We start from the raw sequence: 26671 nt of genomic DNA, 5'->3' as shown, positions 1-26671 counted from the left end.
CTGACGAAGGAACACTAAATCACCTTCATACAAGACCTGTCTTATACCTTGAGATGTATTTACTTCTCGTTTAACTTTTCTAGAACTTTTTCCTATTCAGATCAACAATGATCAATCTACCATTCCAATCAATATCGTCATCCATGTCAATTTCTTACTTTTCTAGTGTGGTACTAGTTAGAACTAACATGAATTATTCTAACTACATTCAGGCGTGGTTCTGCTGGTGGAATTCGTAAACTTGCACTAATAGTATAATTCAGAAACAAACATCCTTACACAAATATTCAGGTCCAAAAAATGAGATTCACGACGCAACTCGCGCAAGATCGTTTCTAAATCTAGGAAAATGTTCAGTAACCCATTACTGGAAACGTTGCAATGCATTGTTTGATGAATGTTAATGTTATAAGCCTCCATGATTGTACAAACTGCTTTCGAATGAACTGATGATCATTACCTGCTAAGATGTTCATGAAAATCACCATGTAAGACACACAATTCAGTTAAATATCGGTAACTAGTACTTGTCGCTTTTCAACCCTTAAGAGATCCGGGGTTTTTGGGCTATTTTTTAGACTTTCAGTCAAGCAGCTACTGCATCGTCACTATTTATCCTTGGATCATGGTTCATACCTCATTCTCTTCAGAATGGAGCTGGCTTTCAAACGATACCACTTGCATGCTCATACCATATACCAGGAGCGGGAAAATGATGTCAAAGGGAAAATTTCGGAGGGAGATTTTTTCTCTCACTTTGGGCCCCCCTGGAGCGACCCTGTGTGAACGTAGCCATCTAAAAAAATCTGATAAATAGTACTTGGTATACTGAATGAGTGTGCCAAATTTCAAGTTTCTATCTTGAATACCAACGGCGGGACAAATTTTATCAGGAATTCCCACCATGCCCCAAATTACCGTAAAACACCATGATCTCAGGTAAAAGATTTCCTGAGACATCCCTAATTACCCTAGGGTCACGTTTCGCCCATCGTTCTCTTCAGAATAGAACTGCCTTTCAGGCGGTATGACTCACGTGTCTCCATCATGTATCTAAGGCGGGAAAATTAGGAAAAACGGGATTTTTTGGGTCTAAATATCCTTTTTTCAACTTTTAGCCCCCCTGGACCCCTCTGTTTTAACGCAGAGATCTGAAAAAAATCTGGTAAATACTACTCGGTGAGCTGAATGTTTATGCACAATTCCAATTTTCCAGGTGCAAAAGTAAGCCCGCCAAAAAAAAAATATATATATATATACCGACAATGTCCCATATTCCCGTATACAGAGGGAAATTTTTAAACATTCCCTGAGACATCCCTAATCACCCTTGGGTCATGTTTCGCCCATCATTTTCTTCAGAATAGAACTGCCTTTCAGGCGGTACCATTCACTTGTCCCCATCATGTATCTAAGGCGGGAAAATCCCGTAAAAGGGATTTTTTGGTAAAAAAAATCCCTTTTTCAACGTTTAGCCCCTCTGTACCCCCCCTGTTTTAACGCAGAAATCTGAAAAAAAATCTGGTAAATACTACTCGGTAGACTGAATGTTTGTGCATAATTTTAATCTTCTAGGTGCAAAAATAAGCCAGCACAAAAATAGTACCGAAAATGTCCAAAATTCCCCTATACAGAAGTATATTTTGATGAAAATTCCCTGACACTTCCCTAATTACCCTAGGACCATGTGTTGCTCATCATTCTCTTCAGAATAGAACTGCCTTTCAGGCGGTACCATTCACTTGTCTCCATCATGTATCTAAGGCGGGAAAATGAGGAAATACGGGATTTTGGGGTAAAAATATCCCTTTTTTCAACTTTTTGACCCTCTGGATCCCCCTGTTTTAACGCAGAAATCTGAAGAAAAAATCTGGTAAATACTACTCGGTGGACTGCATGTTTGTTCAAAATTTCAATCTTCTACGTGCAAAATAAGCCCGCGAAAAATACTTTACATACCCCCCCCCCCAAAAAAAAAGTATTACACGAAAATATAAATTTTAGACTTATGACGTCATCACCTCCAATGTCTCGACACAGGAAGGTGTGAAACCATCCGTAATGTCTTCTGCAATGCCTCTGGACTTGAAAAACAAAACAAAACAAAACAAAAAAAAAAAAAAAAAAACGGACGAAAAAGCTCAAATAGGAGAGTTATAACGCAATATACCATGAAACATCCCGTATGGTACAAATTGTACCATGAGATCCCCAAAGGGTTAAAGACAATAAGTCACTAAGTATTGGGAATAACCATCACACACAGCAAATAAATGGTTCACTGTGTTTTCCCACTGACCTACAAGATCAACTGACACAAGATATCGTATCTTTGTAGCTATAATATTTCACATAAAACACTGAACAGGGTTGTTGTGGGTTTTTGTTCTCACCAAAAGTTAACAATCTTTTTCGTAATTAATATCCCTTCTCATAATTTTCCAATAGTACATACAGGAAACGATGAACACTTGTATAAAACGACCTTATTGACAACGAAAACCTATTAAAATGTGATTCAGTAAACTCGGTGGTACACAGAATTTTAATGTCCGGAAAATGGAAATCACGAATCATCAATATTCCATTTCCTAATGTATTAGTTGCATTTCCAATTTCAAGAACTACTGCGAAAAGATTAATTTTGTATATCACTTCCATCAGATGAACCATGCAAATGGTTAATAATGGAACGGTTCACATCACACTCCCAGTGAAGTCTTGCTTTTATTTCAGGATCTAAATCGTATGGCTTGTATGGAGTTTACAATCATGATGACTTCTTCTAGCGTTGATAACATTCACGATAGTAATTTAAAACATTTGATTTTCACAAATATATTCGATTTCATAGTCATATTGCTGTAATTCTAGCGCCCATCTCATTAGTCAGACATTCCAGTTACGCATGCGCTTTAACTGTATCTAACCTCCATGATCACTACGAATTTCAACTTCCGGCCCTTATAACCAGACATGCCACTTATGCATCGCGTATACGATTAATACACATTCCAGTTCAATTACATCTCTTCGCGCTTCGTTAATGTACAACTAGCGTTCTCCAAAATACACTTTTCACAATCAATATAACTGATTCATACTGTTCCTGCTATATTGAATAATTACACTAAAATACAAATCGCTGAGCAAAGCAACGTTTATTTATAAAATAATAAATGTGTGACAGTTTCGCCAACTAAATAAACATATTGGCTTCATCAGACACTGTCTACAGTGTCAGACACCACAGACTGTGTTTGATGAAGCCAATATGTTCAGTTGGTTGGCGAAACTGTCACACATTCATTATTTTATAAATAAACGTTGCTTTGCTCAGTGATTTGTATTTTAGTATAAGTTACATAATCAATAATTTGGTAACACATGAAGCTTATACGGTCAAGCAGCGTCTGTTTCTAAAAACAACGGTTTGTCAAATTGTGGACGTGATTTCTTCTTTTAATGACTCAAATGCACTTCGATGTTTTGGTTCCTACCTCCACATTTTCTCTTTATGTAATGACTCGTATAACGGAGTTGCTGTTATTGCATGGTTTTTAATTGTTCGAGAATGACACTGCCCCCAAAAGTGGTTGCAAGCTTTCAAATCTCTCGGCACTAGTAATTTCTCATTAGATTCTACTGATTTCGGATCTCGATGGATTCCAGACGCTGATACATATTAAGCTAAACACAAGATAACCAAAAATGTTCCTACGGATTTTGATGTCCCATTAATTATGCACTCACAGAGAGGAAAAGAAATGACGCACGTACCTGCCAAGCGATCGGAAGTTAGTCTAACTATCGCCTTCAGTAATACAGGAACCTTGCTCATATAGGAGACATTGCTCGTCCAGCGTCGAAAAGAAATGAAGGTATCGCAGCAGCTTGTTCACGTGTTTATTGTATGACTTAAAATTGGGCCTGCCAGCTGCCACCTCAAGTCGCCGCATACACCAGGCATTTGTTGAGAATGCCGTGAGCAAACAAGGGAAACGAGCAAAAACTTTACGATATTTCAACAACTGATGTAATTGTTTCTTGTCCACTAAACAATATTGCTCATTGAACCACGTCGCTAATCTCCTGCTCTAGAATATAGATCAGGTGGGAAGTTTTCTTAATTCTAATTAATATAACTTGCATTCTCAGATACGGTATTCTGACTAAAATAAGTTTTCTGTTTTCTCATAAATCTCACTAAGATCCTTTACCTCGGACAAACAACAAGAGGCGCTATGTTAATTTTCTGATTATTTAAAACATCCTCATTGTTTCGTTGAACAAACGAAACTTCACCGCTAATTCCATTAAACTCGACACGCAAATTGTTATGTTTGAAATCTATAACACTGCTTCTCTAGAAAGTTTGCCCAATGATTACGTCCTCGTGTTACTCTGGCAAAAAGTAGTTAGGGAATGGGGATTCTGCAGACAAATTTATTATTAGCCCATTTTAACTATATGTCACCCTATCATCTCTAATAACTTCTAATCTACCCCTAATAATTTCTAGCGCACTCCCTATCCCAAATAACTTCTATTACATCTCAAATAACTTTCTATCTTACTCATAATAACTTCTAATGCATTCTATCACTAAATCTAGTTACAAAAAATCACTAAATCTGTTACAAAAAATCATTAAATCTGGTTATAACCGGTTTTGACTTCAAAAAATCACTAAATCTGGTTATAACCGGTTTTGACTTCAAAAATCATTAAATCTGGTTATAACCGGTTTTGACTTCAAAAATCATTAAATCTGGTTACAAAAAAATCACTAAATCTAGTTACAAAAACAAAAAATCACTAAATCTGGTTACAAAAAGTCACTAAATCTAGTTAAAAAATAAAAAATCACCAAATCTAGTTATAAAAAAAATCACTAAATCTAGTAAAATAAAATTACAAAAACACTTTTATGATTTTACCATAAAAGTTAACTAAATTCTAGATAATTACATAATAGTTACAAATTAGTATATTGCTAGTTACAAATTAGTGTATTGATAGTGAAATCTTCTGCTAACTTCATTCTCTATTGAAAATAATGATTTCTTAAACTCAGTCCATTGATCATAGTTCAAACTGAATAAACATCCATTGATTTCAAGTACTACTTGCGTTTGATCTTGTACATCTTTCATAATCACATTGAATGAATTAGAATAAATTTCTCCTGAGGCTCCATACTAACAGCTCACTTTTTTATAAGATTGTTTTTATTTGCATCAATTTTGTTACATACAGAACTCAACAGTTGGATAATTATCTTTTAAACCAGTATATTTGATTTTTAATCCATCTTTAACAATTTCATCAATCATCTTATCTGTTAAGTGTTTTATAAATCTAGGTGGAAGAAAGAACTTAAACTCTTCACATTCAACTAAAATGCTTTTTCCAAACTTAGTTTTAATCTTTTCCATTTTCTCAATCTTATATTCTGTATCTAATTCTAATTCTCTTAATCCAATAACTTGTTTTTGTTCAAGACTTCCAAGCTTGTTTAAAAAATCAACGTGTTTTGCCATATTTATTATATAGAATTTTTTCTAATAATCTCGAATTTCGTTAAGTATGTCATTGATTCTGTTAACAATATCTCTTACATTTTTATCTGTTAATTCACCATTCATGAGCTTAATTACATTAAGCTCATCTTTAAACAGCCCAATTCGATTCGCCATATTTTTATAATATTCTTTCTTTGAAGCTATATTAAACCGTGTTGATAGACCAGTGGTAACAGCAGAAGCCGAAGCAAATGCAGTTGTAATAATTGAATACACTGTAACAGGAATAAATACATTGATGAACCCTGTAGAAGCTGATAATAGAATTGATAACGTAATAAAAGTAGTATAAACACATTTTATTCTCTTAAACTTCCTTTTTTTTCATTAATAACTTGTCAAGATTTAATATAGTATCTTCAATTAACGCAATTAAATTCTCACGTGGAATGTTATCTAAAATAGTCATTTTATTAAATAAGTTCTTTTGATATTGTCATAAAAACACTTACAAACTAAACAAATCTAATAAACATATAATTGATTTATATCTTCTCAATTATTTTTTCTTTCTCAACATCATGCTCTAAATTTTTATTACCAATCATAACAACATAGCAAATTGTTTTATCTGGTACATCGCTTTCAAAATTAACAGTTTCAAATTAGTTCTATCACTTACAGTTACTGATTTATGTTTGCTTGTATTAATTACAAACATCGATCTATTTTTTAAAAACTCTTTCGGGTAATAATACATCTCAGTGTTTCCAATTGTAGCTCGCTTATATACCGTATACATTTCATAAACTTTCAAATACTTATGTTTTGCAAAATCTAAGTTTAAAGATTCTAATGGGAAAGATTCATTTCTAGAATTACGAAAATGGATATTCTGAACTTTACAATGATCAAAATAGCTTGAATCTTTTTCTTGATTATCATTTCTATCAGTGTGGAAAAAGGTAATCACGAAATTAGGCATATCAAATTCACTTGAGTTAAAATGTGTGGTTAAATCGAATTCTAAATATTTGCCACTAACTGATTTCTGTAAACATTGATACGTGTTGAATGAAATAGGAATCTTAACTTCTTTTAACATATTAGATCTTAACAAGGTGGCATAGTTAGGTTCATAATTAACAATAGGCATTCTTAACTCCATATTTATAATCTTAACTTTACCTGGATGCGGTTGATTGTCTTCATATGTTCCATCCTGCTTTTTTGTTTTCCAAATAGCAAATGCATTATCATCAGAACCACTTCTTTTAAATGTGTATTTCAAACCTCCTTTCTACATAATATCTTTAAAATCTGAACAAAATCCTGGCAAAAGTCTTAGCAAAAACACTATTTCTTCATCTGTTCTTGCCCACGTAATTCCTTCCCATCCACATTCATCATAGTGATTTGCCTCTGGTTTTGGAATCGTACATGTGTTTACAGCTGTTGAAGTTAAACCAGGATAATCTATAATATCTAATATCTGCCCATGCTTACTAACTTGAATTTGAGAAAACAAATGTGGGAAGAAATTATTAATAAGTCTAATATTTTGACCAGCAGTATATTCTCCATCAGCGTCTCTACCTCTAATTTCAAAAGTTACATAAATATCAGCATAATATGGATGTATGAAGCCATCACCCACGTCAATATCAAATTCAATAGACCTGTTTGGCTTATTTAAATTCTCGATTGTTTTTTGATTAGGTTTAAAGGATTGTAATTCATATGATTCTATCTTATCCATATTTATTATAAAAAATATTTGTAATCGTTTTATGAATTAAGCCCATAAAATAAACCCATAAAAATTTAAATATAACTTCTCCAAATATCCTTATTCCTATTCACCAGACAAATAATTTCTGAAAAACTATACCTATCTGTAAACATTTTTAACACTGTAATGCATAAATGTCCACAAATTACCTCGTTAAAATGTTGTATATGGCTGCTATTGTACTCTATATTATGACCAAGATATTTTACGAGTGTTTTTGGCGGATTACCTCCAAATGAATCAAACACATACTTTCTATTTCCTTTTTTCCAATAACAAATCCAATGCGTTCCTATATTTTTAGACGTATCAAAATTAACAATACCACACTCATTCTTCCTTGGTTGTTTAGGCAATTCATCACTCATAAATACACATCTAAAGTTTCTTATCTTAAGTTTTTTAACAAGTTGTATAAGGTCTAAATTACTTAAAGGTTTAATTTCTTCTTTTTCTTTACTGTTTTCGAGTTTACGTTTTTTGAAAGCTTACCACCTTGTTTTTCTTCCATTGCTAAGTTATGTCGCTTTTGTTCCTCTAATTCCATTTTATTCTTTTTTGCATCATCTACAGTCTTAGCAATAGCAGCCGCACCTCCAGCAACAGAACCTAGAGCACCTATTAAAGCTAAAATCGTTGGAAGAGTAAATATAAAACCACCATAATGAACTTTATTATCATTCGTCTTCATTTCTTTGTTTATTTTTTAAGTTGTGGTATAGAAAGAGATAGAGACATACATTGTCCTTTACTTAGTTTTGCTTTCTTTTGTTTGAATTGTTTGTTAGTTAAAATGTGATCTATATTTAATTGTTTAAGTTCCTGATTAGGAATCGTAAATGTAAAACCTTTTAACTGCATATTTATTATATACTTAAAAGCTTTTTATGAAAAATTTCCATAAAAAGTACAAATAAACCTAAATCTAAAAAATACTTATAAACCTAAACCAAATCTTACTTTTGTTACTTATAAACCTAAACCAAATCTTACTTTTGTATTCATCACTAAAGCAGTTCCAAGAGCAGGTAGTTTTTCAGTTATTAAATTAGCATCTTTAGCAAAAACTCTTTCCCAAGCTTTATTTTCTAATTCCTTATCTACAATATGTCTTGATTCTGTATCTTTATTATCCCTATAGTATATATCATGTTCTTTACAAGCCTCATCTAATGGATTAATACCTTTATCACCTCTTTCTAATCTTTCTTGAAGTTTTGTACCCGGACCACAATATTGAAATCCTGGAATATGCAACTCAAATGGAAGTTTATTAATCAAATCATTTACTAATCCTTTTCCATACTTTTCACTATTCCAAAATTTTGATGGCAGCGTATTCAATATCTTTATCAAATAACCTATACCTTTTGGATCATTAGGAATAAATTGTATGAGTTTAGAATTAATCATATCCATAATACCTACTTTCTCATTATAAAAGTTATCATTTCCAGATTTTTCTTCCCCATCAATAACAATCAAGCGATCAATCAGTTTTCTCACATCATCCATCCATATGTATTCTTTTGATAATTCGTTATATACCTTTATTCCTTCTCCAGATTTTGGTGTCTTTTTTGAAGGTGTTGTTGGTTTTATATATTCATCCCAAATAGGTTTGATAATCTCTTTATATTTTTTACCTTTACTAGATTTTTGTTTTCTTGTATTTGGATCATTATTATGAAATGCAACACTAGAATCAATTACTATTTGTTTATATTTTTCTAGATTATCATCATTATAATTTTTTGGATTATGTTTTCTCAGTAATTCCCATAAACCTTCTGTTCCTGTATTATGTCGATTATTAATAACTAAATCATCACCATGAATTTTAACTTCTGCATTTCCTATCATATGTATAATTTTCCCATCTTCATCATATGGCTGTATTCCAAAACTTTTATCATCCCCAGTTGCATAATATCTTGAGGCAATCTTACCAAAATGAGTTGTTGCTAAAGATTCTATTCCTTCTACTTTATATTTAATTTGTTTTTTCATGTGTTTTATTTCTTCTGTTATAGGCGTATCACTTTCATTTATAGGACTATCATACATACGTGGTGTTTCTAATAAGCTTGAATCCACTCTCGCACTTTTATACACAACTGGAACTAACTCTTGAATTAGATTTTTATTTTCTTCTGCTACTTTTGATATATTTTGCCCTAAATCTTTAATTGCATCAATAACAGGCTGATCTTGTTCTTTAAATTTTTCATACTTACTTCGATTACTTTGTTTAATTTCCTTAAATCTTTTAATAAGTTCTTCTCTTAACTTAATATACTTCTTAGCTTTATTAACATTCATTTATTATATAAAGAAAAATAAAAACATAACATAACATAACATAACGTAACATAACATACGTTCACGTGCACTCATATACGTTTAGTTCACACTTTTAGAAATTCTTTAATTTTATTTCTATATTTACCATTATTCACCTTCCTAGTCATATCTATTGTTAAGAAACCGTGTTCTTCACTCCAACACTTGCTACATAATAATTGTAATTTTTCAAACGACATATCAGATGCAACAAATTCATCATATATATGTTTTAAATTTACATTGTCCTGTCTAAATATACAAAGAAAGTTTAAGTTGTCCCTAATTAATTGTTTTGGTACTTTAGAATATGTTTGTCGAAGATAGAAACAGTTCAAACCCTTATGACGACCTCGAGTAAAATATTCTCTAACGTGGTTTTGTTCTCCTAAAATGAAGTCATCAGATACTACCACAGAATCATTCTGGCATTCATCTAACGGAATAATCTCTTCATTGTTTCCTTTTACTATTGCTACTGTATCTTTAATATCCTTCTCTATATTTTGAAAAAGTTGTATTAGTTGTTGATATTTAGGTTGATTTAGACTTTTAGAATAGATATAAACATTTGCACATTTTAACCAATCAGGCGCTAACAAGAAATTATCAATCATTAGCGTTGTCTTACCACATCCACTAGGTCCAACTATTAAACATCTTATATCATCAGGTAACAACACACCATTCCTCTTTTTCTTTGTAGTTTGTTCTGTTAACCTCACTTTAATATCCCAATTATCCATATTTGTTATTTATTATATAATAAATGAAGGTATTTAATTTAAATGGTTATTCATCTGTATTAAACATGTCTTTGCATTACCCATTTGATAATGATTTAGAAGTAGCTCTTGCAGGATTTTATACAACATACTTAACTCCAAACATTACAGAAAAAAATAATAAGTTAACATTTTGTAACTTTCCTGGCTATTCTAATATTGCAAAACAACTTATAATTCAAACTGGTCAATATAATTTAAAAGAGTTAGAAGAATATATTAAATCAAATCTTCCATACTCCACCGATGTTTTAAAATATATTAAATTTGCTGAGGATAGAAAGAAAAACAGAGTTAAAATATTTAGCAGATTGTGTGATATAACTTTAGATAGCATTAACACTGTATTAGGTTTTAGTGAGAAAAACTTTATCAGAAGCACAGAACATGTAGGAGATAAGGTGCCAAGGTTTCATCCGTTTGATACTATAAATATTCATTGTGATTTAGCAGAAAATATGATTTTAAAACAATGATACAACACACAACGAAACAGACTTAATTGCAACATTTAGAACAAATGCAGAGTTTAGAGAACCAATTATATATGAGCCTAAAGAAAAAATATTTTTCCCAATACATCACAAGAAATTTTAAAGTTTCAATTAAAGATGAGAATGGTAATTTGATTGATTTTGGTGGAGCTCGTATAACTGTTTTACTTGCTGTTAAATAATTTGAATTGTTATATAATAAATATGGATATCTTTCGTAATACTAAAAGGAGGACTACAAACCTCAATCATGTAAGTGAAGTTTTTACATCAAATAATATAACATGGATTGATTTCAAAAGCAAAAGACTAGTTAATGTAGGTGATGCAATTGACCAACAAGATGTAGTAACTTTACAACAGCTAGATTCAATAAATAGTAATGTTAATAGTCAATTGAAAGGTGATAGAAACAAATTTGAAGATGTATTAAAAACATTACAAGACACATATATAAAGAAAGAAGATTTTCAAAAGGATAGAATGGATACTACTAAATTGATTATGCAAAAAGAAACTATAAATTTATTATGTCGATTGAGAACTAGAAATGTTCCAGATTCAATCTTTAGAATATTTAATCTCTTTAATGGTTACAAATTTCTCTATAATGGAAAAATAATGCACATGGAATTAAGTTTGGATGAATACTTTCTAGAGGTATATTTGGGTAATACTTTGACTGAAAATTTACCTGTAAACATTAAAAAGGGTGATACTTTGATTAAAAATTCACCTGTAAACATTAAAAAGGGTGATATAATTACGTTTCAAGCAAATAAGAATTCAGCTATGGAAGAAGGGCAATTATTGTTTGTTATAATGTACATAGAAAGAGAGCGTTCATAAAACCATTTGCTATATTCAATCTATATAACAACATTCTAATTCAATCTATATAACAACATTCTAATTCAATCTATATAACAACATTCTAGATTGAATTATACAGATGAATTATAAATTGTTATATAGATTGAATTATTGTTTGAATTATAGACTAAGTTATAGAATGTTATATTGATTAAATTATATAGATGAACAGTGTTTGAATTGTAGAAGTTATTATATAGATTGATTATAGATTGATTATAGATTGAATTATAGATTGAAGTTCGTGATCAATTATAGCAGTAATCAACAAATACCAACAACAGCATTAATTATAGTATTAATCAACAACAGCATTAATTATAGTATTAATCGACAACAGCATTAATTATAGTATTAATCAACAAATGCCAACAACAGCATTAATTATAGTATTAATCATCAAATATCGACACCCGTTTATTATAGTATTAATCATCAAATATGGACAACAGCATCAAACAAACATATGCTTGAATTATAGTTTGAATTAGGCCGATCTTTAGAATGATGTTGTTAGTTGATATAGTGTTTGAATTATAGATTGAGGTTAATAATTTCCCATATAATATATAGTATGATGTATTGTGTTAAGGGTAAGAAATCAACAGATACAAAAATAGATAACATTAGAATAGAACAAACAAAGAATGGAAGATATATTAAGAAAGGTATATGTGTTGTATGTGGTGTTAATAAATCTCAATTCATTAAAAAGCCCGATTGACTATATGAAGGTGGAGGTATTAGAGAAGACATTATAGAAGAAATTCATAAACCATCTAGAAAAAATTATCCTAGGTTAAGTGTTATTGTTAAAGGTATAGATGATTTATGGCAAGCAGATCTTGTGGAAATGGATAGTGGTGTGTTAAAAGGTGAAATCCAATTAATCCAATTAATATCTCTCCTTGTTTAATCGCATTAGTTTAACTTGTAGAAATTTTAACACTTCTTATTTCTTCAGGTAACGCATTAACACTTCACTTCATCATTATTTTGTGCACACATCAATTCGACCACTTCAAATTTCTTACTTCAGTACATGAAATAGATTCACTCTATTGTTTACCTTCCCTTTCATCATTATAATTTACTTGTTGGGCTTCATTCATTAAATTCTCTGTGCACTTCCGTATATTTTCGGCACATATATTAGCTTGTATATTCTCCCTCACGTACTTGATTTAAGTCACATAATAAAGCATCGACCCTTGGACTCACATCGGTACACAGTGCGCTCAGCCCAATACTTGCGTGGTATCTCGCGTGATATCATCTCGTAACTCCTTCAACTGAGTTTTCACTCGATCATTAACCTGTTGATTTGCACCGTAATTTCTTCATTAGTATTTTGTAATTGAATTCTTAATTCTGCTACACACTTATTAACACACTGTCCTTCATGTCAAGAAATGTTGCTTCTATAGGTGCAGCACTATTTCAATTGTTTAAGTTTTTTTCGAAACTTTCAATTGCTGCCATACATTTTACACCAAGTTTTTATTCTCCATGTTCAATTCCCACTGTAAAGCCAAAAAACAAAGTTCTCATGTCACTTTCATTACTTGGCATGATGCAATATATATTTATTCATACAGACACACAAACAAAAAGAAATCCAGATGTCTCACCACACGGAGAGGAAATAAAAATATAAAGTGCTCTTCCCTAAAATCACTAGGTCAATAAGGCTTAGAAAAAGTACTCTAGTTTAAAATTAACAATTTCGCCAAGAAAAGTCGGTCTATAAATTCTCTAAGTATAGGATATGAGGTTAGCGCCACCTTGTATGTATGTTCTCCATATTACGATACAAAAGTTACAAAAACGAAAGAGAACGAAATTGGAAAAGTTCACTGAAGAATAAGGTAACATGTTTCCTGTAACGCTCCTGTGCCACTTTTATAATGTTCGGACGTACCACAGAGATATCTCAAGTTTTGGAACCATTTTTATAATGATTTTTGAACAAACAGGTTTTCCAAGGAACGGACACCGAATCGAACGCAAAATAAAGATGAAAAGTTACATGAGAAGTTAGCACACATCAATATTGTCACCATTGGAAAATCGAACGCTTAACCCTTTTAAATTATGGCTTTTTTGATGTATTTTGTAGACTTTCATTCAATCATCTATTGCGTCAAGACTATTTATCATAGGATCATGGTTCATACCCCGTTTTGTTTCAGTGTTTCCAACTGCGTCCGTAATATTTCTCTACAGTGTACCAAATGTGGGAAATTTCCGCTCAAAGTGGGAAAAAGGGATTTTCTTTTTAAAAATATCTTTTTTATCTCGAATATCTCCCCTTTTGTATATGATACGATCATGCGAATGCTACTAAAAAAAAGCTTTGCTTTGTAGTGAAGAGAGTGAAATACAAAGAGTGGCCCTGGGATGAATAGTTTTGATGCTACAGCCGATTTGCATATTTTTCCTTGATAATACCTTTTTAGCGAATTTCTATACTATCATCATCATCATCATCATCAAGACTGCTCATTGTGGGAACATGAATTGTACCTCGTTTTCTTTGCTATGAACTAGTCTTTCAAACAGTACCACTCGCATGTTTCTAGCATGTATCATAGTGGAGAAAATTCGCAAAAAATGGAAATTTTTGTCAAAAAATCCCTTTTCTCCCGATTTTGGGCCCCTCTGGCCGGCCCCTGTGTCAACCTACAGAGCCCCCAAAAAATCCAAACATACTACATACTATGTGTAATAACTGTACGAAGTTTCAATGTTATGTCTTGAAAAGTAAGATAGGAAAAAAATATTGCCCAATGTGCAAACACTATCAGCTTTCCCCTATGTGAGCAATGAATAACCCATTTTTATCTTAAAATTTCCTGACTCATCCCTAATTATCGTAGAGACATGATTGATACACCGTTTTGTTTGACCAAAACCAATCTTTTAAACGGTACCACTCGCATGTCTCTAGCATGTACACCTTGTCTCAAAAAGGTTGAGCGCATTCTTTATTGGTGTTTTGAGGCAAAAATTTTCTAAGTCCAACTTCGGGTATCTTCGGAAAATAGTAAGCCAGGTTTGAACCTCCAAGCCAGCCTTTACAATCGGGAAAAAGTTTGCAGATGTGTTTTTCTTTTTAAAATATAATAAGACTTGTTATCAAGTGTTGAAAAAAAGCAACGTTGATTGAAATACTTAATGATACTCTCTCAACTGCTCTCTTACGGATAGGTCATGGCTACAGGCATCTCTCCCAGTGGATCACGGAAGTCTAGGTATTCGTCGAGCCCTTGATTTGGCCACTCCATCTTTCCTTTCTTCCATTCATAGCTCTATGCCATTGATCTCTTCGCTTCTTCGCCAGGATATTCATCAAGATTCTGAAGCTGAGATTAATGATTGTATCTCCCAGTGGACATCGTGCGGCGGACTTGCTCTACCTGATCTGGATAAGAGAAGTTTACAATCTTCATGGGACGCTTCTCTTATAAACTCCAGATTTTCTTCTCTTCTTCAGTCCTCCACCAATCCTGAGGATAAGGCACGTCTTCTAGCTACTACATCCCCTGAAGCAGGCGCCTGGGTACAGGCTATTCCATCTCCATCCCTAGGGCTGCATCTTCCCGACGAAATTTTAGAATCGCTTGTGCGTTACGTTTGGGAGCAGATGTCTGCGAACAACACCGGTGCCTTGCTTGCGGAAGTTTAGTAGATAAAAAAGGCATATATGGCCTATCATGTCTCTACAGTGCTGGCAGATACTCTCGCCACTCCGATGTTAATGACCTCATCATGAGAGCCCTCATCTCTTCTGGAACGCCTTCCGTGAGAGAGCCAATGGGGTGTAGTCGTTCTGACGGCAAGAGACCTGATGGAATGTCATTGGTGCCATGGAAACGAAGGAAGGCTTTAATATGGGATTTCACTTGTACCGATACTCTAGTCCCCTCTAATCTTCTTACTTCTTCCACAAAAGCTGGGGTGGTCGCAACTCGTAGAGAATCTGAAAAGAGACGAAAATATAACAACCTCTTGGACAAACACCACTTCGTCACCATCGCCATCGAAACTTGTGGGTCCTGGGGTCATGAAGGACTAAAATTTATTTAACAAGTTGGGCGCCGAATAACTCTCAAAACAGGCGACACTCGAGCTTCAGTCTTTCTTATACAGAGGTTAAGTATGGCTGTGCAAAGAGGGAACGTAGCAGCGATACTAGGAACGCTTCCACCGGGAAAAGCATTGGAAGAAATCTTCCTTCTGTAACCACCCTCCTCTCACCAAAATCACGCAATTTCTGCTGATTATGTTGCATATTATATAAGAAATTACGGACAACCATTCTTTCACTGTATGGTTAATTTACCTATCTGTCTGTAGTCTAAATAACAATATTATTACTATAGGTGCAGTATATAAAAACTCGTCAATTGTATGAAATTTAAGTGTTATAATATGCAGTATTTTAATCCGAGAAAACAAAAAAAAAATTATGTGTCAAATTTTTGTGTACATAAGTACGATTTTTAAAGTTTCTATGTTCTGTTATTCTTCGAAATGACAAAATATATGTGAATCCTTAATGATACAATATTTCCAAACCTTGTATTAATGTCAGCACATGCTTGTTTGTCATTTAGCTCTCCATACATGATGGAACCTTTAGATACGTTAAAGAATCTTTCCATATGTAAAAGAATGCTCAAAGTTAAGACACAGAATATAGCTATCTCCTGAGTACTAAAATAAAAGTCAAAGTAGAACGAAAACAGCGTTTGTAGTGGATATGAATGTCATAATTTTCTTGAGAACCGTTATACATCGCTAGAAGTCCTTGTGTTAGCTCACTGGTAAGCTGTCGGATTGCAAATCATAAGGTTGAAAGTTCTATTCTCTTCTGGGTCAAAGCTTTTTTTTTAAATTATATTTTCCGCAATGCATGAAAAAATATATAAAATAATTACATTAAAATACATCAGTTGTATATATATAACATAATCATGGCAGAAGATAGTAATTATTATGTTTAAAATATAACATCTGAAATAGGTAGGTGTTCATAGTAGATCGGTATTATATATGAGAATGTTAAATACAAGTTAAGAAACTCCTTCAATAGCAATAAATAAATCATGTAGTGTATTTATTTGCAGCTATTTGTCATATAGAGGGCAATTCTCAACATTCATAATACAGCATGTCATTTTTGTTCTTGAAAAACTATTCGATGCATAAACAGAGGGTATAAACCGTGAATCCAAAGTCGCAACGCTCGCAAGAAATTCATGAGCCCCAAAGGTCACGTGAGCAGACTGGAATTGTCCTTATGAAGCATTCCACATCAGAAAGTCTTTATATAGATTTTCAATTCAATTCCTTATCTATGCTTTGCAATGTGGAAGTGGTGATGCCTTGAGTCGCTCTCTCTCGCTCGTTCGCTCACTTTCTATTTATACAGAATATAAAAGTGGATGTATGTGTGTGTTTCAACATAATTCTGATATATCTAGAGCAATTTTACCTATGTTTCTTACAATCTGGGAAAGAGTACTGTCGGGATACATATCAAAAATGCTAGAAACGGGTCGATATTAGTATCGAATCCATAGTTTCGTGGTCGCTTAGGTGAATAGTTCTACTTTCAATTCAAGTCCAATTAAGCTCCCACTAGCACCCAGGGTGGTTACGTAGCGACATAAAAATATCGAAATCAACCGATATTAGAATCGAATCGTAAGTTTGCAGCGCCGCTAATAGTGCCGCATTTCCCATTAGTCAAAATTAGTCCACATTTCACATTAGTCCCATTGCCTAGAGGACAACACATTTGCATAGTGCAAAGTTTAAAACTTGAATTATATTTTAATTTTTTCCGTATGAAAAAGTTAAAAATCAAGAGCAAATATACTATTTCATGAACAATTCTCTTTTACTATTCTAATATGTTTAATAATAGCGTAAGAAATCTAAAAATAATTCAGAACACGTTTCACATTTGTTATTTTTTGTTATATAGTTGTAGCTGTAGCATGTATTGAGTGGTATTTAACTGTAATAAATTCACTAATTGAGCATATTCGAATTAAGTTTTATTTTTAAGTTAGGGATGAAGGGGCGGAGAAATATGTAGTTATTGGGGGGCGCCGAGAGCAAAAGTGCGTAGGGACGCCGAGTAATACGTAGGGACGCCGAGTATAAATAGTACACTGGGGGAGTATAAATAGTATTAAATAGTATTAATTGGGAGTATAAGTAGTAATACGTAGGGACGCCGAGCTTTTAAATGCAACACTGGTCGCTAAATTAATTGGTAGAAATTTTAATGTCATTTCAGACCAAATTTAGTCCTAACGGTGGCAGTATCCGTTTGCTTTCCTGGGAGAAATCAAAGGGGCTGACATCAAAATTATAAAAAAAAGACCGACATTAGTGTCGAATCGATAATTTTCGGGGTGGATTAGATAAAGAGTAGCACTCCAGGTGCCACGTAACAGTTAAGTTAAGCCCTCATTAGCACCCTGAAGGTGTGTGTGAAATTTTGACATGTAGAAATAATTGAAAATGACCAATGTTAGTGTCGAATCCATATCTTTAGGGGTCCCCAAGTTCATTGGGAGCAGTTCTGATGGCCTTTAAGTTCAACTTCCAACAGGAGTAAAATCCCCTAGCACATCTAATAAGCAGAATCAAGAGTCGAGTAACATATACAATAATTTAAAACGACCGATATTAGTGTAGAGTCCATAGCTTCGTTATCACCGAGATAAATAGTAATACTTCTGAACGAACATGTCAGCTGGAATTCACAGGAGCAGCATCGAAGGCATTGCTCGCACAGGTCTAAGTATTTTAATGTTTCTGTATAACTGTATATTCCAGCGTAACTCCTTAATGACTGGGGCAACATTTACCAAACTTGGGGGACATATTATTTTCAATCTAAGAAGAAAATATTGTGGTAGTATGAAGTTATGGAAGTTGGGATGTGTGACATGTAAAAATAATGTAAAACGACTGATCTCTCTTTTTTCATAATTTTCATAATTCTGATCATAATTTTCTCTGTCGTTGAGATGGATAGTGATGCGCAGAATGTAGTTCACATCCAAATTCATCCCCATCTTTACAGGATGATGGCCTGGGAGAGATAAAAATATAATCTCAAAAATTACTGAAATATTTGTTGAGTTTATAGTTTTCTGGGTTGAGAGAGCGTTTCTAATAACTTTGGAAGGTAGTTTGTACCCACTTCAAGATGGGTGTTTTAATCATATCAATTCCTCACAGTGAGAAAAATGACCATTTAAACTACTATATGAAGCCAACCTTCGCAATCGACGAAAAAATTGTGTGGATGTATGTTTCGTCTTTTAAATGAAAGAAGGCATGTTAAAATCAAAGATGGAGTTGGTCAATGGGTCGGTTGTTAAGTGGGTGAAGTGGGTCAAGATTTGTGAGTGGGTCAGTGGATCAGTGAATCGTGGGTCAAAAGGACGTGACCTACTACGAAACACCACTCACCGTGACTCACACTCACCCTCCGACCCCTTCTGTTCAGTGCATTGTAGACAACATCTTCTGAACACTGTTGAGCTGTTCTACATTTTACTTTCAAGATCTCCATTTTTTTGTCTTTTGTCATTTGTTTCTAATGAAAAAAGTTCAGTTACTTTTGAATTTTCATAGGATAGAAGGAGTTGGATTTTGGGATGCAGCCTGTGAGCTTCTAGAGGAGCTAACTGCTTGAAAAAATATTTTTGAATCACCTGTAACATATGAATTATATTATAAAAAATTGAAAGTAACTATGTCTGCGTAATCATCACGGTCAAATTGCAAAGTCAAATGAAGTAACGTTTGGTATATAATCAGGGTGGTGGGTGATAGTGGGTCATGGTGGGTCGTGGATAGTGATGTGAGGTGGAAAATTTTCCGTTCTAAAAAATATCAATAATCAAGTAACAATTTCTCAGCAATCATAAAATTGATTGAATTCATGTATAGAAATGTTAAAAAGTGAAAGATCGTTTAAAGAATCTGAAAATTTTCATGGCTTAGATAATTTTCAGTACTATGTAGGAACAATTGGAACAATTTTTCATGAATCGAAAAATTGTCTGTCCTGTACAGTGATGAAAATTTTCCGGAAAATTTTAAAACGGAAAAATTCCCGATTCGTAAAAGCATACGCGTCTTATTCCTATATCATTGTTTAACCGTGATGTGAGGTGGAAAATTTTCTATATTTTTCCGGAAAATTTTCCGTTCTTAACAAATATCAGTGATTAAGTGACAACTGGTCAGTATTCATAAAATTGATTGAATTCATATATAGAAATGTTAAAAAGTGAAAGATCGTTTAAAGAATCTGAAAATTTTCATGGGTCAGACAATTTTCAGTACTATGTAGGAACAACTTAAACAATTTTCCATGAATCCAAATATTTTCTGCCTTATATGGAAAAATTGAAGAACTTTTTATGAGTCGGAAATTTTTCATCATTTTGAAGCAAGAAGTAAAACAACTTTTTTTGTGAATCGGAAAGTTTTATTGCTCTGAAAAAATAAGTGAGAGGAATTTTCATAGATCGGAAAATTTTCATCACGATGTAGAAACAAGTGGAAAACACTTTTCATAGGCCTGACAATTTTGTATATTATGTAAAGTGATGTTAGGTGGAAAATTTTCCACTATATTTAACTGCACATAGAACCACAAAATTGAATTTAAGTAGAGGAAAGTTAGTCATCAACAAATTATAATTTTCCAATTAGCTTTCGGGAACCGGAAAATTTTCAGTGGTAGAGCGTTCACCTCTGGTGCATGGGGTCCCGGGTTCAATCCCTGCTCCCGCCAAGTGAACTTTGTGGTGGACAAACACCATGTGCGTGGGTTTTCTCGGGGTTCTCCCGTTTCCTCCCACTTTCTTCATTCCACCATTTCATTCATTTCTCATAATCACCGTCTCCTTTAGCCTAACCGGCATAACCGTGGGACGTAAAACTCAAAGATTTCATTTCATTTCATTTTTACTATGTTCTGCCATGATTATGTTATATATATACAACTGATGTATTTTAATGTAATTATTTTATATAATTTTTATGCATTGCGGAAAATATAATTTCATAAAAAATCATTGACCCAGATGGGAATCTAACTCACAACCTTATGATTTGAAATCCGACAGCTTACCAGTGAGCTAAAACAAGAACTTCTGGAGCCATGCTTCTAGTGATGTATAACGGTTCTCAATAAAATTATGACATTCATATCCACTATCACGCTGTTTTTGTTCTACTTTGACTTTTATTTTAATACTCAGGAGATAGTTATATTCTATGTCTTAACTTTGGGCATTCTTTTACATATGGAAAGATTCGTTTACGTATCTAAATGTTCCATCACGTATGGAGAGCTAAATGATAAACAAGCATGTGCTGACAATACAAGGTTTCGAAATATTGTATCGTTAAGTATTTCATTTAATGTTGCTTTTTTCTACACTTGGTAACAAGTCTTCTATTTAAAAGAAAAAAAAACGCATCTGCAAACTTTTTCCCGATTGCAAAGGCTGGCTTGGAGGTTTGAACCTGGTTTACTATTTTCCGAAAATACCTGAAGTTGGACTTTGAAAATTTTTGCCTAAAACACCAATAAAGAATGCGCTCTACATTTTTGAGACAAGGTGTACCATAGTAAAAAAATTCGCGAAAAAGGGAAATTTTTGTCAAAAAATACTTTTTCCCAGATTTTGGGTCCCTCTGGCCGGCCCCTGTGTCAAGACTGATTTTGGCCAAACAAAACGGTGTATCATTCATGCCAAAAAAAACGAGGTACGTATCATGACTTTAGAATAAATAGTGATAATACTGTAGATACTTTACTAAAGTAATTGACTAAAAATGTGTAACAAATGAAAAAAAATTAAAGAAATCGAGATTTTTTTTTTTTGACACAGGTCTGTTGACTCTAGCAACATGAGTCATGCCTCATTTTCTTCAGCGTAAGGCATCCTTTCAAATGGTACCACTCAAATTTCGCTATCGTGTACCTGTGAAGAGAAAAATGGGGAAAAGGGAAATTTTTCTTTAAAAATTCCCTTTTTCCAATTTGGACGAGATTGTCCCGCTTCTGGTACACGATAGGGAAATTTGAGTGGTACATTTCGAAAACCTGCCTCATAACAAAACCAACAAGGTACATACCATGATTCTAGGGTAAATAGTAATGTGTCAGGGATTTTTTGAAAAAAAAAACTTCTCAAATATACATTTTTTAAAACCCATCGTCCATGTTTGTGACGTCACAGCCTCCAGACAGAGCACGCGAGGCTGCAAAATGCCCATAAAGTATGTTCTATGATGCTTCCATATTTGAATGAATGCAAAAAAACCCGGTCTAAAAACCTTTGCTAGAGACTTATAAAGCAAACTCCGAAGGTCGACGCCATGGCACAGATGTTGTGCCATCATAATTTAAAAGGGTTAATCCTATTTAATATAACTGGTTTAATAAGTAGGCACATTATAAAATGACAGGCACGAGAAAGAAAAAGAATCTCATATCAAATTATACTTCACGGCATTTCTTGTATAGTATATGCATTTTGCTGTGTATAAACGAACAAATGCTTTAATACGTGTTGTTACGTCAAGACCCAGCTGCACAGTGCAGTCTGAATCAGTTGTTCAGCACAACATTCCAGTGGAAGAGTTTCTTAGAGCGCTCCGAGTCCTCTACAACCAAACTCATCTCTCTCTCTTTTTGCGTCTCTTATTTTATTACATTTTTTCCATGATGTGCATGAAAATTAATGTTTGAAGCGAATAATCTGATAATTCGCCTATTATGTTACTAAACTACTATTAGAAAAGATTTAATTAATCGAAGTAGCGTATAAAGCTATTGAAATTGTCTAATTTTAACGAAGATGTAAACTTTTTATTGGACGACCCACGATTATGCTTCCAGGCTAAGAGACGGTGATGATGATGATAAACAAAACGGTGTAATGAAGAAGGGGGAAGAACCCGGAGAAACAATGTACTTGTATTACTGAGGTCGCGTCCTGGAATTAATATGAGAATTCCTTTTTCCTTAGGTTAGAGTCTGGAAATTAAATGTTTCTCGATCTTCAGCTTCCTCTTTTAACTTCCAATATTTGTTTTTTCAAAATCATCGATAAGTTATGTTCTTCCTACTCGTCGGTCTCCTTTCATCTTTCCCTGTATGGTGGTATGAAGAAAACAAATTCTTCGCAAGATAATCCAATCCAGTTGTTCTTCCTGCAAAGATGCTGGTTAAGAGCGTCCTCTTCTCTTGTTCTCGTTTTAAAATGTCTTCGTTTATTACTTTTTCCATCCATGTTATCTTTTCCATTTTCAAGGGGGGCGCGGTGGCTCAGTAGTAGAGCGTTCACCTCTGGTGCTTGGGATCCTGGGTTCAAACCCTGCTCCCGCCAAATGAACTTTGTGGTGGACAAACACCGTGCTCGTTGGTTTTCTCGGGGTTCTCCCGTTTCTTCCCACTTTCTTCATTCCACCATTTCACTAATCTCATCATCACCGTCTCCTTTACCCTAACCGGCATAAGCGTGGGACGTAAAACTTAAAGATTTCATTTCATTTTTCATTTTCTTTTCCATTTTCGCCCACCACCACATTTCTAAGCGCTAAATATTGGTTCTCTTACTCCCGTAATGTTTCCGAACCATATAATCCCATCCTTCATATATAGCTCTGGACGGGCTTGTTTCTTAATCCAATGTTAAAACTGGTAGTAAGGAGTGACCTTATTGAAAGTCTCTTTGCTACGACAATTCTTGACGTGATCTGTTTGGTGCAGTAAGCATTTCCCGTCAAAAAATTTCCTGGATATTTGAAATGATCGACCGCTTCAAGCTCTCTATGTTTTTTTCTGATCCCTAAGGACGTGTTTCGAAGATATCTTCTTATACTTTCAAATTTCCGATGTTGATTTCCATTCCTTTCTTTCATTTCTTTTTTCCCTAGTGTTAACCACTCTGTCCATTATATCTTGTGTAGTCATTTCCCGGCTCTAGTCCGTGCCTAGTCGTCCGTATACCTCACCTTTGTCGACATGTCCCGGTGCGCCCTCCGGAACATCACATTATAAACAAAGGTACGAGTTTTTTGTATAATAAATTCTTACAGTTGTTATTGGTAAAGAACCTGTGATAAGTACACTGCGCCCTTTATATAGAATAAGGCTTCCTTGCGAAACCACATTAAAGATTAACGGTTTTATTTATTTTTCTGTATGGCACAGTTCTATACAATGAATACATACTTATACTGTTGGCATCTAGCGAGTGGTATTTAACTGCAATAAATTCACTAATTAAGCATATTCGAATTTTTTATTTCTAAGTTAGGGATCAAGGGGCGGAGAAATATGTAGTTATTGGGGGCGCCGAGAGCAAAAGCGCGTAGGGACGCCGAGCTTCTAAGTGCAGCACTGTTCGCTAAATTAATTGGTAGTCTAGAAATTTTAATGCCATTTAAGACCAAATTTAGTCCTAGCGGTGGCAGTATCCGTTTGCTGTCCTAGGAGGAATGAAAGAGGCTGACATCAAAATTATAAAAAAGGCCGACATTAGTGTCGAATCTATAATTTTAGGGGTCTCTTAGATAAAGAGTGTCACTCCAGATGCCATGTAAGTTAAGCCCCCATTAACACCCCGAAGGAGTGTGTGAAATTTGTGACCTGTAGAAATAATTGAAAATGACCAATGTTAGTATACAATCCATATCTTTCGTGGTCCCCAAGTTCATTGGAGCAGTTCTGATGACCTTTAACTTTAACTTCCAGTAGGAGTAAGATCCCCCAGCACATCTAATAAGCAGAGTCGAAGGGAGTAACATATACAAAGATTCAAAACGACCGATATTAGTGTAGAGTCCATGGTTTCGTTATCGCCGAGATAAATAGCAACATTTCTGAACGAACATGTCAGCTGGATTTTGAATTTACAAGGGCAGCATCGAAGGCATTGCTCGCACAGCTCTATGTATTTTAATGTTTCTGTATAAATGAATATTCCAGCGTATTTCTGGAATGTCTGGGACAGACTTTACCAAACTTTGGGGACATATTACCTTCAATCTAAGAAGAAAATATTGTAGTAATATGAAGTTATGCAACTTGGGAGGTGTGACATGTAAAAATAATGTAAAACGACTGATCTTAGTGTTTTATCCATAATTTTCTCGGACGTTGAGACGGATAGTGCTGTCCCCAATGGAGGTGACATCCAAATTCATCCCCATCTTTACAGGATGATGGCCTGGGAGAGAGAAAAATAAAATCTCAAAAATTACTTAAATATTTGTCGAATTCATAGTTTTCGGGGCGAGAAAGCGTTTCTAATAACTTTGGAATTTAATTTGTACCCAATGCAAGATGGGCTTTTTAATCATATCAATTTCTCACCTTAAGAAGAAATTACCATTTTAATATCATATCAAGCCAACCTCCGCAATCGATGAAAAAAGTATGTGGATGTATGGTTCGTCTTTTAAATGAAACAAGACATGTTAAAATCAAAGGTGGAATGGGTCAATGGGTCGGTTGGTAAGTGGGTGAAATGGGTCAAGATTTTTGAGTGGGTCAGTGGATCGTGGGTCAAAAGGACGTGACCTACTGCGAAACACCAGTCACCGTGACTCACACTGACCTACAGCGTGGCCACACTTTTAGTCCAAAGATATTTCGTCCAAAGAACATTTCGTCCAGAGACATTTAATCCAAAGACATTTGGTCCAGGGTCATTTTGTCTAAAGGACAATTCGTCCAAATGGCATTTCGTCCAAAAGACAATTGATCCAAAAGACATTTCGTCCAAAGGAGAATTGGTCCACAGGACATTTCGTCCAAAATTAATTGGTCCAACGAACATTTCGTCTAAAAGACAATTGGTCCAAAGGACATTTCGTCCAAAAGACAAGTGGTCCAAAGGACATTTCGTTCAAAAGACAATTGGTCCAAAGGACATTTCGTCCAGGGATGTTTAGCTCAAAGCACATTTCGTCGAAAGAACATTTGGTCCGGTAACGCTTGGGGGTCAAGGGTTTGTTTCTATTAGAAGAGTAAAAGTGATTCATATAACATTACGACTCAGAAGCTTCTTATTTCTAAAGGGAATTTGAAATGAAGATTTATTCCGCAATTTTCATTTCGATAGAACAAATAATGCTGAGATATTCAGAGAAACGTAAACGCCTGAAAACAAAATGGCCGAACAACAGGAGTGAGGGAAAGGTTGCACTGTGAAGTATGTTGCTGTAATAACTGCTAACATGACATCTAAAATTTTCATGTTGTGAATGAAATAGTTCTAAAATAAGTACCGGTAACTAAAATTAATGGAGTTTAAATTTGAGTAAGTTAAATATTAGGTATTCAAACCCTTGTGTTGGAAAAGTGAAAAATTATGTGTCAAGCATCTTTGAAGAAATACTGAGAATAAAAAAATACACATGTGTGAAATATATTCTTAGTGTCCAAAGATAATACTCTTAAACAGTCACATTCTTGGCTGAAAGTTGGAATATTTCGTGTAGAATATACGTATCTTTTCAGGTTAACCACATGTCTGGTTTCTATTCGTGGACTATTGATAGTGTGTAACTTCGGCAGACGTTTCTATATAATTAGGGAGTTGTATGACAAACCAGAATTGTTAACTTTTCTTGTATTTTTATTTCAGTGTTACTCCTTATGCAAATACAGTATATACTTTTGCTTTCATATTAATTTTCTCGGTACAGAAAAGTACATTTAAGATATCCATTGCAAAGTCTCAAACCAAATACAAGATTCACATGACCATGCGGAGGCAATGTTGTCCGCAAATG

At 33.9% G+C, this 26671-nt stretch overlaps 1 protein-coding gene across 7 annotated transcripts in view; it reads left to right on the top strand.

The window, feature by feature from the left end:
- LOC145660614 (putative ATP-dependent RNA helicase DHX35) overlaps positions 1–26671 on the top strand; it is a 589276-nt gene that overhangs the window by 488618 nt on the left and 73987 nt on the right. The gene's annotated exons all lie outside the window — the stretch shown is intronic.

The sequence above is a fragment of the Thermobia domestica genome, chromosome 9 (assembly GCF_964235325.1).
Source record: "Thermobia domestica chromosome 9, izTheDome1.hap1.1, whole genome shotgun sequence".
Classification (NCBI taxonomy): domain Eukaryota; kingdom Metazoa; phylum Arthropoda; class Insecta; order Zygentoma; family Lepismatidae; genus Thermobia; species Thermobia domestica.
The sequence above is the reverse complement of the archived record's forward strand: the minus strand, read 5'-3'. Positions and strand labels throughout refer to the sequence as shown.